Genomic DNA, 17,482 nt, shown 5'->3' on the forward strand with positions numbered 1-17,482 from the left:
CGTGGCCTCAAAATGTTGTACTGAGACTGTAATGTTATCACTTCAATAAAACATGTGGATCCATGGAGTGCTGGTAACCTATATTCTTGCCTAAATAGTGCTGGCAGTTGCTACAGCACCCTTTTATGCTGGCGATACGCAGATGGAATTTCGGCTGTTTCTTGCACATTTTGCTATTGACTTTTGTCAACAAAGCTGGCTGTAAAATTGTCAGCCGAACAGTGACTGCAGCCAAGCAGGCAGGATGGTGTAGTCACCTAATTTGACCCCCTGCTTTGCACATTGCTTAATATTTTTCCGTCACATCTATCATTTCCATGCAGTGACTGCAGCCAATCAGCTGCAGTCACTGTTCTGGTATCCTGATGGCCATGGGTGCATTGTTTAACATGGATGGGGAATCGAGTGATTTTTCTTGTTTGGCCCATGGTACAGAATGACAAAAATCTCAAGATATATGGCCAGCTTAACTCTAGGTCAGGGATAGACTACCTTGGCACTTCAGCTGTACTACAAATCCCATCATGCCTCGGGAAGTCATGCCTGTGGCTGTCTTGCAGTGCTTCATGGGACTTGTGTTTCCACAACAACTGGATTGCCGAACTTGCTTTCTTTTGCTTGATGGTGATGTGTATAGCGGGCAGAGTTGATTACACCATCCGACCTATGATTTAGTCCATAGATCTTCCTGAATTTGTCCTTTAACCATTTCGCTGCCACTTTCGTATGTCATAGGTCGCTGGCAGCGGGCCCCTTTAAACAGACTCCTGGCGGCTATAATCCGTTTACCTGTGTAAAGTCATCTGTCGACTGCCACCAGATTGCTTCCAGGGGCCGCTGTAGTGCGCCCTCGCCGCCTGACACTGCCGCCATGCTGGAAGGGAGGCGGGGAAGGAGGCCGGCGAACATGTGTCCGCCAATTTCCTCCCCGCTGAATGGCACTGGAAGTGATGCAATCAGTGGTCACATTCAGCAGGGAGGAGATTGGCGAGCACGTGTTTGTCGGCCCGCTTCCCGCTGACACTCTTTTGTTGCTCGGCTGCAAAAGTGGAGTGGATGCATTTTATTTACTACATTTTTGTTTTTTGATATAGAGTTGTGCTAATATCAAGCAACCTAGAAATTTGCAACTACCACCACTGTATTCTACAGGGTCTTGGCTTTCAGAAAATATATAATGTTTGGGAGTTTTAAGTAACTTTCAGGCCTAAAATGTGGATTATAACATGTGTACACAAGAGAGGGTGGGGGTTGGCAGCGAAAGGGTTAAATGACAGACATGATGTTTACTACAGCAGAACTGACACATTCTGATTACACTTTGTAATTTGTTTTTTGTCTTCCTAAATAAAGCCTTAAGGGGCAAAATAACTTTATAATACATTGTGGGGGGATTTATCAAACTGGAGCAGCTGTGCACGGCAACCAATCGGCTTCTCTCTTCAGTTTGTTCAGTGAAGATTTGAAAACGAAAGGGGGAAGCTGATTGGTTGCCATGCACAGCTGCTCCAGTTTTGATAAATTCCCCTGACTGTATATCATAACTGCAAATTCTTACATTGCCTAAATCCGTGCTCCATCATAAAATGCTCCCTTCATGTCGTGTCACTTTAATTGGCATTTCCTCCTAACTAATGCCAATGTCAGATATGGAAGTGCATTGGTTAAGAAGTATCTAGAAATGACCTTAGGGCCGTCGGGTAACCTGTAATCATTGAGATGTGCAGCTTGTCATTGGCGGCTGCAGACAGTCGCATGTCACTCTCCCACTCAGAGAGGCCTTTTTTCTCGTCAAGCCTCTCTAAACTGGATGTGGAGCCAAGGCAAACGGCAGCTATTTTTAGCAGCACTGCAGAGCAGAAACTGGCGGTGGGTCACGTGTGTCAGACTGAATCAAAAGTGAGTATCCCAGCAATATGCAGTAAACAAAAGGTCAGGAACAGAAAAGAGAGCTATAGGTGCCTGAGGAGCCGCCCCGAAATCAGCCGTACAAATCCGCGCTCGCCCAAACATCACTTGTTTCTGAAATCAGCCCAGATTACAATGCCACATCAGTTATATTGAAGGACGATGACTGAGAGGAACTGCAGTTTAGGGAGAGCACTTTGTATGATGCATACTAGATTCATATGCTGGCCTGTCACACACAACCTTGGCACTCCAGCTGTGGGGTAGCTACAAATCCCATCATGCCACTGTAAGTCATGCCTGTGGCTGATAGTCTTGCAATGCCTCATGGGACTTGTTCCACAACAGCTGCAGTGCCAAGGTTGCCTACCCCTACATTAAACTACTGTTCATAGCTGCCATCAGCTGTCAAGGGATACAGTGGTCTGCTAAAGTTGAGTTCATAAAGCAATTGTTCAGGATTACTGACATTTTAGGCTGGCCATACAATCTGATTGTACAGTCTCTATACAATCAACTTTAGAGTTACCGAATCTATGTACTATGACAGGGGTGGGCAATTCATTTTCTTGAGAAACTGGGTGGGCATAGGAAGGGCCAAAACAATTACCGCATGGTACAGCAGAACGCACCAGCCTTGCATTACAGTGCAGCAGGTGCGTTGCATTGACATTTATTTGAATGGCACCCTAAACGCACCTCCTGGCTGCAATGTGATTGACTGTGACCGCCAAGCAGTCCTAGCAACCTATTGCTGCGAAGGAGGAGTACCCCTGATGTCATTGGTTGCTAGGATGCCACCGGTCCTAGCAAGCAAGGACTGAATGGTCCTGACATGGACCAATCACTGGCCTGCTGTGGACTAAGGCTTTGGGGGCCAGTGCATCCACTGTCAGCCACCCATAACGGAGTGCACCACAGACCAAGGGCTGGATGCGGGTTGTAAAATGCCTAGGTCTGGACTGTGAGGACCCACTTAAACTATCCAAGCAGGCACTTGTGCTGCATCCTTGTTGGTAGAACTAAGGAGGTTGTATGCTCAGACTAAAGCTGGCCATACACCTATAGAGTATCTGCAAATGTTCTACCGTCAGATGAAAAAAGTGCAACAGATTCCTCCATCTACGCTAAACTGTGCGGATGAAGGAATCTCCCACTGGGCCAAGCTTCAGTATCTTGCTAGTCAGCCCCACTGGCTCTCGCAATACCAGAACTATGCCTGCATCCAATCAGATTGTTCAGGAGGGTGCTGAGGAGAGCAGGAGCCGGCTTACATTATAGTGGTGGGGCAAGCTGGCCGGACAGATCAGAAGTGAGGTGGGCCAAGCTGGCCGGACAGATCGGCAACCAGTGGAGCAGGAAAAAGCCATGCACTGTGCAATGAGTGTAACGGCTAACAAGTGATGCATGGAGGAGAGAGCTCAGTCCCAGAGGATTATGTGCAGGGACCAAGAAGGGACGGACACTGACCGTGTGGAAAGGTGACAGGAGAAGGCAATGCGTTTCGAGGCTGGACGCCTCTTTCTCAAGCCAAAGTTAAATAAAGGTAGTAAAATAAAGTGACCCCCACACCACCACCACCCATTATTAAATAAGAGAAAATCGTGGACTCTCGTGGAAAATCGTTGCCATTTTGTTTTATGATGCTGGCAGCATGAGTTTTGCTGACTGGATTGTTCTTATCTTCAGTTTATTGTATTTGCTAATCTTGAATTGTAATGCACGGTATGATATCGGTATTACAGGGCTGTGGCTGTTTGATCCGTGAAGAGGGGAAACCCTGCGTAAGCCCCAAGTCATTACATTTTCAAAGGTCTGAGGACCATCTCGCCCTTTGTGACAGTGATCCGATCAGTGTTTATAAACAGACAATATAAATAGACAATGTACAATTATTGTTACTTTGTATTTATTGTTTCATTAATATGAAGATCAAAGTGGTGACCTTTGATCTGCGCATGATGTTGGTTAAAGCAACCTAACGTAACAATAACCTAATAAAACTTCTCCTTTTTAACCCCTTATTAACTCATACTCAGCCCTTTCTCCCACTTGCGTTCCTTCTATGCCCGTGTGAATGAGCCTTAATACTCCTGCTAATGTGCTAACTATGATTACTGAATTTGGATAGGGTTTGCTTTGTAGACAGAGCATAGATTGTGTCTGTCCACCACGCTGAACATACACAGTAAAGTATAACTGGATGCAAATCGTTTTGGTTTTTATTTTGGCAGAGCAGTGCATTGTTATGGCATATTCATTGGTGAATTGTGTTTGTGTATGGGGTGCTCTTTTACCATATCTTCAAGATGATGCTTTACCTAGCCAGCTTCATCACTGAGTCAAGAACTATATGCAAAATAAAAAAATCACACAATATGCACTGTGGTGTGCTAAAGTTGCCAAAAATAGAACATATTAGAATTTTGGCGCATTAGGGTGTATTGCCAGCCCATTTATTTCATTGAGCTGCCCTGAACCAGTGCACATTAACACCTGAAATAATACTTTGTTGAAAATGTCAGTTAACATTAATACAGAGGCCTGTAAAGCTTAAATAAGTCTATCTCCTTATCTTATGTCGAATGTGCTGGCAGTGCAGATGAATGCACGGCAAATCATACCGGACCCTTTTTCTCATTGCAGTGACCTGCAATACATGGCACGTGTGTTGTGTTGCCCCCTATTGTCACAGTGCGTTAGGGTGCCATTCAGGATGAAGGGCACTGCACTGCATTGTGGTGAACAGCAGAATGCGCATTTTACAGCAATGCAAAGAGTTGAATAGGTCCTTAACATATCATTGATTATTAGTAGAAATGTTACATCTGTATGGATGTGTTGGTAAGGCTTACATCAGTCACAGCAGGTTTCTGCTGCCTTAAGAGTTAAAGTGACACTAAATCTTAAAAATGCATTCAAGTACCCTAACTATTAAAGGAGAATTATGAGGCGAGTGATTTTCACTCACAGGTCGGCTCAGTAGATCGGGAATTGAGCGAACACATACCGTCGCTCGCTCACTTCTCGATCTATCCCTGCAGAGAGCCTTGACTGTCACTCACGGCTCCCTGCAGGGATTCCCCCCCGCTCCGATCCTCCAGCGCTGACTGGCAGGACAGGGGGCGGGTACAGCTGGCTCTGCCTCTAGTTAGGCAGAGCCAGCTGTCAATCCTGCAGCTGGGTGGATCTCGACAGCAATGTTGGGATCCGTCCCGGCTGCGGCGTTTCAGTATACTGAGCTTTGGGTGACGGGAGGACGCTAGTTTGTGTTCTCCCGTGACCCTTAGGAGAACTATGGGGAAAAGCCCTGACCCCATAGTTCTCCTTTAACGACAAAAATGTATCTTATTTATTTATCACTCGGCTGTAGATTCTCAAATCATCTCTGAATTGGTGCTGACACTGTCCTTCCTTCTGGAGGGTGGCTACTTTTCTTCCCCATGGTCCCTGTGTGTTGTAAAATAGACATTGCTCCAAGCTTTCTCCCACAATGGACTACAATCTCATGTTTAGTTTACTGATTTGCATTGATCCATCACAGGAGCAAGCTTGGAGCAGTGTCTACTTTACAACACACGCAGGGACCATGGGGAGGAAAAGTAGCCACCCTTCAGAAGGAAGGACAGTGTCAGCACCAATTCAGAGATGATTTGAGGATCTACAGCCGAGTAATACACAAATAAGATACATTTTTGCTAAGAGTTAAAGTGACATTACAGCCAATAGGATTTTAAGCTATTTCAAATGCTGATAAAATCACTTACAGTGGGTGTTGCTTCTTGATGTTTATAAGTTTTAGTTTCCTGCAGAATCAGCTGGTCTCATGAGCTCTGTCTCTGATATCCTGTTTTAGGGTGGCTCCTTTCCCTTGCAGGGTCCTATGGGGCCACACTTGTGTGTGCTGGTAAGCTGTGTGTATCTCCACAGACACAGCAAATCAAGCTACTTCCCTGGCCCCCTCTCTTCCCTCCTCTCTTATCCAAGCTAGTAGATGAACAGTTGCTTGGGTCTGCTGTGTCCTTTGTGATCTTGTACTGGACAGAAAGTTCAGGGAAGCTTAGCTGAAAGACTTGGAAGCAGCTGTTCAGAAACATGATGATTGTAAGTATTTGGGCAAAAATGTAAAGCAAAGTTCAATGCATTTTTTAGATTTTAATTCCTGAGTTTAGTTTCACTTTAAAACTGGCTACAGACACAATATAACAACTAGCTGAGATCCGTCAGTGTTTTCTGTGAAAGGGAATGGATATTGGTTACACTTTTGTTGTATGTCGGGGTGAGTGTGTGTCATTTCTCAGGATGAGACATAGTGGACACATGCTATATAAAAATAATGAATAGACTGCAGATGATTAATATAAACCTTGGTCTCTTCGATTATGTTGAGCAACGTCTTTTCTTTCAGCTTCATGTCAGAAAAGGAATACTCAACATGTGCTTTTCCAAAATTAGAAAACTCCAAAAGACATCTCCTTCTTAAGTTGTCACCAAGAGACAATACAAATATAAAGCCAGGCACTTTGGTTGTTCTAGGACATTCAAAGTGGAAATCAATACTCAAGGTCCCTCTAGTTGCATAACATATTATTGCAACAAAGGAAACAGCTGTAGGTCTAAAAGCTGCATGTGATCACACACCGTTATTTAATACTGATATAATTATCCACATGCTCCTACCAGCAGTATGGGATTGGCTAACACTGAATGATTCAGAACCTTTGTCATAGTTATTTTATAAAACCATAGATCAAGGTTTAAGGGGGCTTATTTCTTAGATAAAGGAAGACAGGAGCAATGCCTATAGTAAACAATCAGGTTTCATATTTTTGTTCTGGGAAATTTAAACCAGTAAATCTGATTGGTCAGCATGGCCAATGACTCTAATTTTTTTTTTCCTTTTTAGATGTCCCTTTTTTAATTTTGTATAACATGACTAGGTCCTAGTTTATAGCTGGGCTGTACCACTGGAAATGCTGTGGTTGCCATAGGAATCTGATGCTGGCTTTCATTTCTAAAAGCACTGGAAAGGGATAGCTGGAGTTTGACTCCAATGAACATTAGTATTATTTCTTTTTATGTGTTGTAGGCAATCTGTCCCAAAGAAAACCGTCAAACATGTAACAGTTCACTTATTATAAAGACTTTTTGTTTCCAATTACTTTTTTTTAATTAAGGTTATATAGTAATATTGAATATTTAGGCTCAACTCACAGTATTGTATTGTGGGAATGTGCACTACTTGCATTGGTGAGATGCTGTGTCATTCATCTGAATCGCAGCCGAATGCACCTTTCCAACGGATGTAAGTTGCAGGGTGCTGGCAGAAAAGGAGCAAGTCCATTTTCTGGAATGTTGCGGTGCGATGCCAGTCCAAGCACACTAACGCACCTCAGCGGAAAAAGTGTGAGCCTATCCTCAGTAATAATCAGCTTTAATAATTATACTTTTTTTCTTTTGCCAGCTTGTTTTGTAGTATATGCATCTGCTATGTTTTATAGAGCTGCAGCTAACGATTATTTTCAAAATCGATTAGTTAGCCGAAACCGCAGCATCGTACAGCGCACAATGTTGTTGTAAATAGAAAATGTAAGAGTAGTGATAATAATCACCAAAAAAAGTCCCGTCAATTTAACGACCGGGTTCCTTTCCTACGACTGGATACTGTCAAGATCCACCCAGCTGCATGAGTGACAGCTGGCTCTGCCTATCTAGAGACAGAGCCAGCTGTGCTCGACCCCTCTCCCGTACGTTCCTCCACTCAGCGCTGGAGGATATGTGAGCCGACCTGTAACAGCTTCTGGGATTCTGTTTTGGGCTTTTTTTTTTGCAATTTTTTATGGCTACAAAAACGCTAGGTGTAAACAGAGCCTAACAGACAATGTTAGTCTTGCCAACAATGTTATGAGTAGCGTGTATGTTATTTTTCACATTCACTTTTATCTATCAGCCCGTTAAAGCGTAACACCTGGCAAACCGCTACATACACAGCTAAGGACATATATCTAAACAATGTAACCTGCCATAATATACAGTGGTACCTCGGTTCACGAACTTAGTGATATGAAAGCCTAACTTTTTTAAAAATTTCTCCTTTAAGGAGACCCTCCTTTGCTGGAGGCTGTTGATTTTATTCTATAAAAGTTCCTAATTCCTCGTTTTCTAGTGGCTCCCGCAGCGCACTTCCCCCTGCCACTGCATGGGTGCCACCATCATTCTAATGGAGGCACCTGTGCTCGCTCATTTCTGCAGTGGCTGTGTGCGTCCATAGACACACACAGCCCTGTGGCAGGCCACGCCCCTTCTCTCTTTGATTGATGGCAGCAGGAGCCTACGGCTCCTCTGCCATCAGTATCCTCCCCCCGAAACCCAGAAGTTCGGGGAAAGGGAGATCTCTTCGGACCGGCGGCGGGGACGAGCGCAGCTGACAGGTAAGTGGGTGGAGGGGGGGGGACTAGGGTAGAAAAAAGGTGCTGGGCCGTTTTTACCCTAATGCAGAGAATGCATTAAGGTAAAAAACTCCCAGACCTTAATGCTACTTTAATTCGTTCCATAATTCTGGTCGCGAACAGAATTGGTTGCGAACCAAATCAAACTGTGATCAGACCGCGATCTCGACTAGAGGAAGCCACAACCACGTGTCAGAGCAGGGAAGATGGCTGCAGTTGTGTTTGTCACCCGATGCGGAGTTCGCGAACAGAAGCAAAATTTTGCCGAACTTCCTGTTTGCGAATGGAAGTGTTCATGAACTGAGGTGCCACTGTATATACATTCTGTTCAGGCAGTCTTGTGCTCTAGCTGCACCAAACTGAAAGGCAGTAGAGCAATACATTTCAATACATTGCCACTTCAAAGCCCTGATTACCTGTGGGTGCTGACCCTATTTCTCATTGTGTAAGTGGCGGGGATTACGGGAGGCTGATACATAGACAGATTCAGGTAATTATGCTAGTTGTATGTGAAATATTACATTTTTGTTCTTGGGTTTATTTATCCTTTAATTTTACTTTCAACCTGGAGATGCTTTTCGGTATTAAATAAAGAGAACCTAAACTCAAGTTAGGGCCAATTAAAAATAGAAACGTTCAGAATTAACGAAGAGGGGTAAAACATTCAAATTAGAACAGACTTGCATTGGTAATAACAAGCCTCTCAGCAGTCTGGTTTCAGGTCATGTGATAAGGTCAGTATGTTAGCTCATGTGCCCTGCAGCAGCTCTGCCATGTGGATGTCACCAAAATCTTAATTTTCACTGTGCTTAATAGAAAAAATAAGTCCTTAGATGTGGTGAAGGAGTTCCTTTTCTTTTTTTTCAGATTAGGAGCATTTTTAGCAACAAGTACAGAGGATAGCTGGTGATTTGCCAGAAATGTCCTTGTCACTTCTGTAGGTTTAACTGGACAAATAAAGCGATCTTATCCTCTTTCTCTAAGCTACTAATCTCCCCATACCCCATGTAATGTAGATAAACAAAGGAAGACATGTTTGGAGTCCTGTCTGGGGAACAACCATGGCACCCTGCACTCGGGTGGCAACAGAAAGTGTTATTTGCAGGATTACCAGGTGAAAGGAAAAGGAAAATATCCTGAAAATTGAAAATGAATGCAGCCACCAGATCTAAGGACTGCAGGCTGCAATAGGTTAGCATTTTGTTTTGGGGTTTAAATATTATATACATCTAAAGCCCCAATTTATTTCTTTTTTTATTTAGGAGATTTTTCTTCGTGTCCTGTAGACGCCACAAGAAGTGGGAGGAAATATCTCCAAAGTGAAAAAGGAAAATCCCCTGTTTGTTGCCACTGGGAAAAAAAGTGTCTCTGTTAAATGATTTTCCCTATATTCCTGTTCCAGTGACATCTCAAAATGTTGGATTACCTGTCACGTTCACTACCAATTGCATACAACAAACATCTGAGTCTAATACACATTTGTACACCTTTTACTGTGAAAAAGTATTTCCACATAAACCTCATTTTCTTGCTTTAGAAACTGCAGCTTTACATTGCATGCTATTATTGAGTCTATGGTCTACCAAAACGCGCCCAGATCCTTCTTGATTATTGGCGTCCCTTTGTTGTACTTCCCCCTAGAACTTATGACATATGCGTATTTTTAGACCCCAAGTGAATTAATAATTTTACATTTGTGAACATTAAACTTCATTTGCCACATAGTTGCCCAATCAAACAGTGCATTCAGGTCTGCTAGTAGGTTGCAGGGATTGCATTCCACTAAATAGCTTTGTGTCATCTGCAAACACAGAAATTGTACTTTTAACCTCAAACTCTGTATCATTTATAAATAGGTTTAAAAGGTAGGATGCCGGCACTGAACCTTGGGGTATACCACTAACAACAGACCATTATGAATCAATAATTACTACTCCCTGAATAGCTTTAAAACCAGATTTCTATCCATTTACATGCATTTATTATATAGTGTGTGTGTGTGTGTGTGTGTGTGTGTGTGTGAATACTATATTCCCAGCCACAGAATAGATTGCTTACTTCATCATAAAAAGAAAGCAAATTTGTTTGAGAACTTTGCTCATTCCTAAATCAATGTTTTGTTGTTTTCTAGCAAAGAAAACTCTTCTGTATGGTCCTTTGTCACACTCTCAAGTATCTTCTCAGTTTTACAAGTTAAACTTAACAGCTCTTTAGTAACCTGGTTAAAGGAGAACTATGAGGTGAGTGCTTTTCACTCACCTCATAGTTCTAGCCAACCTGTGACAATGGGACTGTCACAGGTCGGCATCCTGTGGTGGACTACAATCTCAAGACAAATTAGTAAACTAAACGTGAGCTTGTAGTCTATCAAGGAAGTGAGCTTGGAGATGTGGCTACTTTACAACACACCTAGGGACCATGGGGAACAAAAGGTCTCTTTAAATCTGCGCTCTCAAAGTACCAGCCTGTGAGCCGGTACAGTGTGGCCCGCAGCCAGCTCACAAGCCTGGTACGCGGTTACATAATAATATCGCATATCATTACATGCGGTGGGCAGGCGTTAACATGCAACTGCTGTCACCTGATCATTAACTTCAATGGGTGACAGGGGCCGCTTGTAAAGACCAGATGTGGGATTCCTGCTGTAAGAAAACGCAAGTTTCTGACGCAGGAATCCCTAATTGCACCTAAACCTACAGATATGAATAGGGCCTTATTGTGTGTGTATTGGGGTCCATACTGGATATAGTTACATTTTATTTTAAAGTATGAAATTTGGCAAGCAGCCCCCATGGGAGAAAAAAATTTGCCGAGTGGACCCCGAGTGAATTAAGTTTGAGACCCCTGCTTTAAATACTGTATTCTAGTAAAGAGTTTCCACTTTAGAAAATAGCATAATAACAAATGTAGCCTTTGATAGTTGGCAAGCAGCCCACACAGTACTTGTCAAGTTCACTGTCCTGTGTCCACATTAGTACAGGCTGAGTAAAATGAATATTTCTGCATGCTATTGCACATTAACCTAGCATGCCTCTCTTTTAAGTGTGATGTTGCTTTTGGGTGATTGCAGTGTGTTCCTATGTCCTACTCTTGTGCTACTTTTCTGTGTCTCCCTATTGCCCCCTAGTGGATGATACATATGAGTGCAATAAAACTTGATGCATGTTTTCAGCTGAACTCTGGGGAAAATCTACCCTTGCAGTAAGGCTGCACCCTGCAGTGCAAGATTTAAATGCTCTTTTTTTTTTAGGGTACTGTTAAAAAGCAGCTTTACTTACTTTATGCCTTGCTCTTCTTTCTGGTGATCCGCATTGTGGGCACGCCCTCAAGCCCATTTTATTCTGGTCACCAATGCTTGCAATAATACATTTTCCAGTCTGCAGCATTATACCATGTGGCTAGTGTCCACGAAGTGACATCGGTGATTTGCGGTGCCTAGGGTTGTTAGGCACAGTTCACTTTTTTCTACTTTATTTTGAGTGACAAACTGTACACTCTATTCAGGTCCCCACACAGCAGTGTGGTGTACTGACCTGCACTACCATCCAGTGCGCTGCTGAAAAATGCACCACACTTGCGTTGTAGTGTGAACAGAGTACATACAAAACAATTGTTTTCTGTGTGCTTTTGCAGAAAGCTGCATTCTTCTACTGGTGGCCAACCATCTACAGCTCTCCACACAAATGTGAATGGGCCTTAAATTCCAACTGCCCAACTTCAGGGAATAAATCGATCTCAGACTATCTGTCTTTAGCATAGTTGCTGTCTTCTCTGGACTGCTGTAATAGCTCACTGATTGCTTTCAGTTTAATTTCACCTGGACTAAAGATTATAGCTGGAATCTTTTTACAATGCACTATTCCACAGAGTCAGGACAATTTTAATACATGAATCCCAATGAGCTGTGACACATGGTAATTTCACACAGTGCTGTAAATAGAGGTACGGACTCTCAGCTTTGGTTTGCTTCTTCAAATGATACTTTTGTGAGTATGTCATAATTATTTTAGTTCTGTCACTGTGTCTGTCCTTGTTACTAGTTGGGTGGGACAGGAAGTAGTAATCATGTATTTTCTCTGTGGAACTTGTTATGTGCTCTTCAGCATCTCAGTACATTATAGTAAGTAAAGTGGCCTCTAAACTGTGGTATTTACCATCGTAACAAGGATTAAATGGTCTTTTTTTTTTTTTTTTAACTTTACTGTTAGTATATTCTTAATTGTTCTGCCAAAATTGGGCAAGCGTAAGGATTTGAGCTAGATGACTGGGTCAGAGCCACTGAAAACTGCAGCTCTTGTGGGATGTTCCCGGTCTGCAGTGGTCAGGACCTACCAAAAGAAGTCCATGGAAGCAAAACCGGTGAACCTGCGACAGGGTCATGGGTGGCCAAGGCTCACTGATGCATGTGGGGAGCAAAGGCAGGCCTGTGTATAATGTGCCCTGTCACACTGCAAGCATGGTTCAAGAATAGTTTGAGGAACACAATGAAGTGGAGGTGTTGACTTGGCCTCCAAATTCTCCAGATCTCAATCCAATAAAGTTTCTGTGGGATGTGCTGGAAGTCCGATCCATGGAGGCCCCACCTTGCAACTTACAGGACTAAAAGAATCTGCTACTGGCGGCTTGGTGCCAGATAGCACAGAACACCTTCAGAGGTCTAGTGGAGTCCACGCCTCAATGGGTCAGGGCTGTTATGATGGCAAAAGGGGGACCTACTCAGTAGTAGGCGGGTGGTCATAATGTTATGGCTAACTGGTGTGTATATATATATATGATTGTAGTTCTAATATCAGGTTGGCTAGGGCCTGAGAAGGGAGGAACACTCTGCTTAATGTAACACTGTCCTATTTATACATGTGTGGTAAGACGTAGAGCAGGTACATCAGTTTGCACAGCTATGTTTATGCAGTCCACTTTTTGATAGGATATGCAATTGATGTTATTTTTAGAACACTTGGCCTTCTTGTCTGTGTCTGTGCATGTATATATACATTTATCATTTACAGCCTCTCTGCACTAAATCTGCTTTTTATAACTGTCAGAAAGATATCCCTGTCTTGGTAAACTGTGTTCCTAACTTACACCAGGGTATGAAGGTTAAACTTTCAGTCATTGAACAGCTGTCTGTTTAGAAAGAACTGGATTACAAAGATCTTTAGTTAGGTAAGACTTGGGCGCTGTAAATCCACAAGCTTCCAAGCAGAGTTGCAAAACTTTCTGAGTGGTAATTATAGCGCCGAAGCTCTCCGAGAAACTGAAACTTGTTTTTGTATACTGTAATTATCATTGTGTCCAACATATTATTTATATATTAGCTGTGAAACTGAAAACTATAAGCGTTTTTATATATAGCATTAGACATTCAAAGATGACCTTCTTTTCGGCATGTCATTTTAAAGCTGAACTCTAGACAAACAGGTCAGATGAAATACATACAAGGGATCTATTTTACCTGCCAAAGGATATCTATTAATGTTCATCCACTTCTGAGATTTACACAGCTCTAGCACACAGCACATCCATGTCTGACAGGGCAGGAGACCTGATTTTTCTCTGCCTGTGACTACGCGGTGAAAGTAGAAACAGCTCTCATTTATGTCACTCTGCTTTCTTCTTCTATAAGCGTGATCCTTGCACTGCAGCACAACTGATAAGTTACTTGAGCTCCTTTCCCAGTCTGAGCTCTTCTGTACATGGACTGCAAGAGGCTAGGTGAGATTCAGGTACTTACACTGCTTGCATATAAAATACATGTAATAAAATATCATTGAATACAAACTTGTATTCATTAGTGTCTTTTACATCCGGCATTGAGTTCAGCTTTGAGCACACACTAGAATGCTACTTCTGTCATGTGATTTTGAGCCATCCTTTACATTTTACAAATATATTGAGGTAAATCATTGGAAACATACAGCTAGATCTGGAAATTATTGGACACTGACACAAGTTTTGTTATTTTGGCTGTTTACCAAAATAAATTCAAGTTCCAGTTAAATAAAGAATCTGGGATTCAAGTGCAGTCTCTCAGCTTTAAGTTGAGGGAATACACATCCATATTGACGGAAGGGTTTAGGAATTATAGCTCTTCAATATGTCTTTTTCAGGGGACCAAAAATGGTTGGACAATTGACTCAAAAGCTATTTCATGGACAGGTGTGGGCTATTCCTTTGTTATTTTATCATCAATTAAGCAGGTAAAAAGTTTGGAGGTGATTCCAGGTATGGCATTTGCATTAGGAAGCTGTTGCTGTGTACCCACAACATGCGTCAGAGGAGCTCCCAGTGCAAGTGAAACAGGCCACCCTTTGGCTGCAAGGAGAAAAAAATAATTATATCAGAGAGATAGCAGGAACATTAGGAGCAGCCAAATCAACAGGTTGGTTAATTCTGAGAAAAATAGAATGCACTGGTGAGCTCTTCAATGCAAAAAGGCCTGGACATCCACGGATGATCATAGGATCCTTTCCTTGGTAAAGAAAAACCCTTCACAACATCCAGCCAAGTGAAAAACACTCTCTCCAGGAGGTAGGCATATCATTATACAAGTCTCCCATAAAGAGAAGACTTCACCAGAGCAAATACAGAGAGTTCACAACAAGGCAAACCATTAATAAACCTCAAGAATAGAAAGGCCAGATTAGACTTTGTCAAAAAATAACTAAAAAAAAAAAGCCAGACCAGTTCTGGAACAGCTTTTTTTTCAACCTGTACCAGAATGATGGAAAGAAAAACGTATGGAGAAGACTTGGAAGGGCTCATGATCCGAAGCATACCACATCATCTGTAAAATACAGTGGAGGCAGTGTGATGGCATGGGCATGCATGGCTTCCAACACCACTGGGTCACTAGTGTTTATTGATGATGTAACAGAAGACAGAAGCAGTCAGATGAATTCTGAAGTGTATAGGAATATATCGTCTGCTCAGATAAATTCAGTGATTGGACAGCGCTTCACTTTACAGATGGACAATGAAACATACTGTGAAAGCAACCCTGGAGGGGTTTTATTGGGGTTTTCTAAGGCAAACAAGTGGAATATTTTGCAATGGCCGAGTCAATAACCTGATCTTAACCCGATCCAGCATGCATTTCACTTGTGGAAGACAAAACAGCTGCAGCAAAGGCCTGGCAAAGCATCACAAAGGAGGAAACCCAGCATTGGGTGATGTCCATGCATTCCAGACTTCATAAAGTCCATTGCCTGAAAAGGATTTTGGCAAAGTATTATAAATGACATTTTTTTTCATGATTGTCCTAATTTGTCCAAGTACATTTGAGCCCCTAAAATAAGGGGACTGTGTATGAAACCGGTTGCGATTCCAAAACGTTTCATATGATATTTTTGTTTAACCCCTTGAATTAAAGATGAAAGTCTGCACTATAATTGCATCTCGGTTGTTTCGTTTCAAATCTACTGTGGTGGCATACAGAGCCAGAATTATGAAAATTCTGTCAGTGTCTAATTATTCCTGGACCTAACTGTATAGGTATATATGCATAGACAAATGGAGAGAATCCCACAAACTAGCAATATATCTAAAGCACTGCTAAGCTGCACACAATAGCAAAGCTTGCAGTGGTCAGACTTCCTGAAGATTGAAAGATGGTTGATAATATATAGGGAGGAATAAAGTTATCTGATGGGGGTTGGGATAGGCGTAGTGTTGGAATGAAGCTTTATTTTCAGTTGTAGGTTGGGGTTCTTATTTTAAAGGTTAACATTTAGTTAAGTGGTAAATATTTAGTTTCTAGATTAGGGAATCCTGAGGAAGCTTGCATGACGCTTACAAAACATGTCAATGTAACCAGACCAGCAAAACACCACGAGCCTACCTTGAGATATGATTAGGACTCATGAGAAGGTCTGCATTTTGGGGTCACAGAGTGAGGGTTTGTCATGCTAGATTAACCCATATCCAGCTTAACGACAATGATATAAATACCAGCAATTCAGTACGTCCATGCCACGTGGCATAATTTATGGAGTTGTTTACATGTGTGGGGGAAATTGATGCTGGCTTTTGTGCAAATTTGTTCCTAAAGTGATTATCGGGAGGTATGGGGGTATCCATATTGTCGTCTCACCGTTGCCTCTCCTACAAATCTGTGCCCAATCAGACTGTGCAGCCCTTTCAGGACTAATGACAGTCAATACATATGGTAAAGATAGTGTTGCCTGCCTCTTTGGACCAATCAGCCCAAGTGATCAAGTGGATGGGTGTGACAGTTCTGTACATGTTTAATGGGTGGTGGGAATACTGCAGGGGTTTTTTTTTTATGTTTTAAATGTATTGAAAGTAGAAACAATAATAAAGAGTTCACTATTTCTTTCTTGCCCATCTTTTAAAAATTGCAACTTAGAGGATATGTTTAAGGCTGGATTCACCCAGATGGCAAAAGGAGGTGCTTGGCAGGAGGTTCTGACCCTTGATAAAAGGCTCTGTTCACATGCACACATTTGGGGTGCAGTCTGGTGTAGCATGGCTTGGATGGCTGAATTTTTAGTCTATTTTCTGGGCCATGGTTTGTTATGTTTAACAGCAAGTCCTCCTGGCAGTAGAGCAATCTGACAGTCGGTCCATTGTCCTGACAACATGGGCCTGGCAGGTTCTGCCAGTTTAGGTATGCAATCTATTGAGACAAGATAGGCTCCTAGGATCTACTATATCTTTGTAACAGACTTAAAAAATACAAATCATTTTGTTTTAACTTTACAGGAAATAGAAGCAGATAATCGTTGTATTCCTGAGGATTTTTCAGGACTTAGAAAAATAGAATATGGTATTAATTGACACAGCCCCCCTGTCAGGTAGATACCAGCGTGTCTTATAATATTTAACATGAGGCCAGGAAGACGGCAGTAAATTATGGAGAACAACGACAGTTCTCAGAGTTGATATAATTAATGAGCCCCCTTCACTGTTTCCGTTTCCTCCGGTTATGTCACTGTTACTGCTATTCCACTGTTTAAAGTTTTTTTGTGTCAATATTTGGATACCGTGACACATGTGTATGAATCCAAACCAGATTTAACAGTTTCCCACATAAATCTTTGAGGTGTAGAGTTTTGTCACTTCAGGTAGATTTGGAATCTTACTTGTTTTGACCGGTGAATGAGAAA

General features: G+C 42.3%; 1 protein-coding gene across 1 annotated transcript in view; it reads left to right on the forward strand.

Annotated features, from left to right (window-relative positions):
• The window catches only part of GNAL (G protein subunit alpha L), a gene marked incomplete at its 5' end in the record, with an annotated part of 59,903 nt that overhangs the window by 23,316 nt on the left and 19,105 nt on the right, over positions 1-17,482 (forward strand). The gene's annotated exons all lie outside the window — the stretch shown is intronic.

This window comes from Nanorana parkeri, unplaced genomic scaffold (genome assembly GCF_000935625.1).
Source record: "Nanorana parkeri isolate BGI_ZX_2015 unplaced genomic scaffold, ASM93562v1 scaffold255, whole genome shotgun sequence".
Taxonomy (NCBI): Eukaryota; Metazoa; Chordata; class Amphibia; order Anura; family Dicroglossidae; genus Nanorana; species Nanorana parkeri.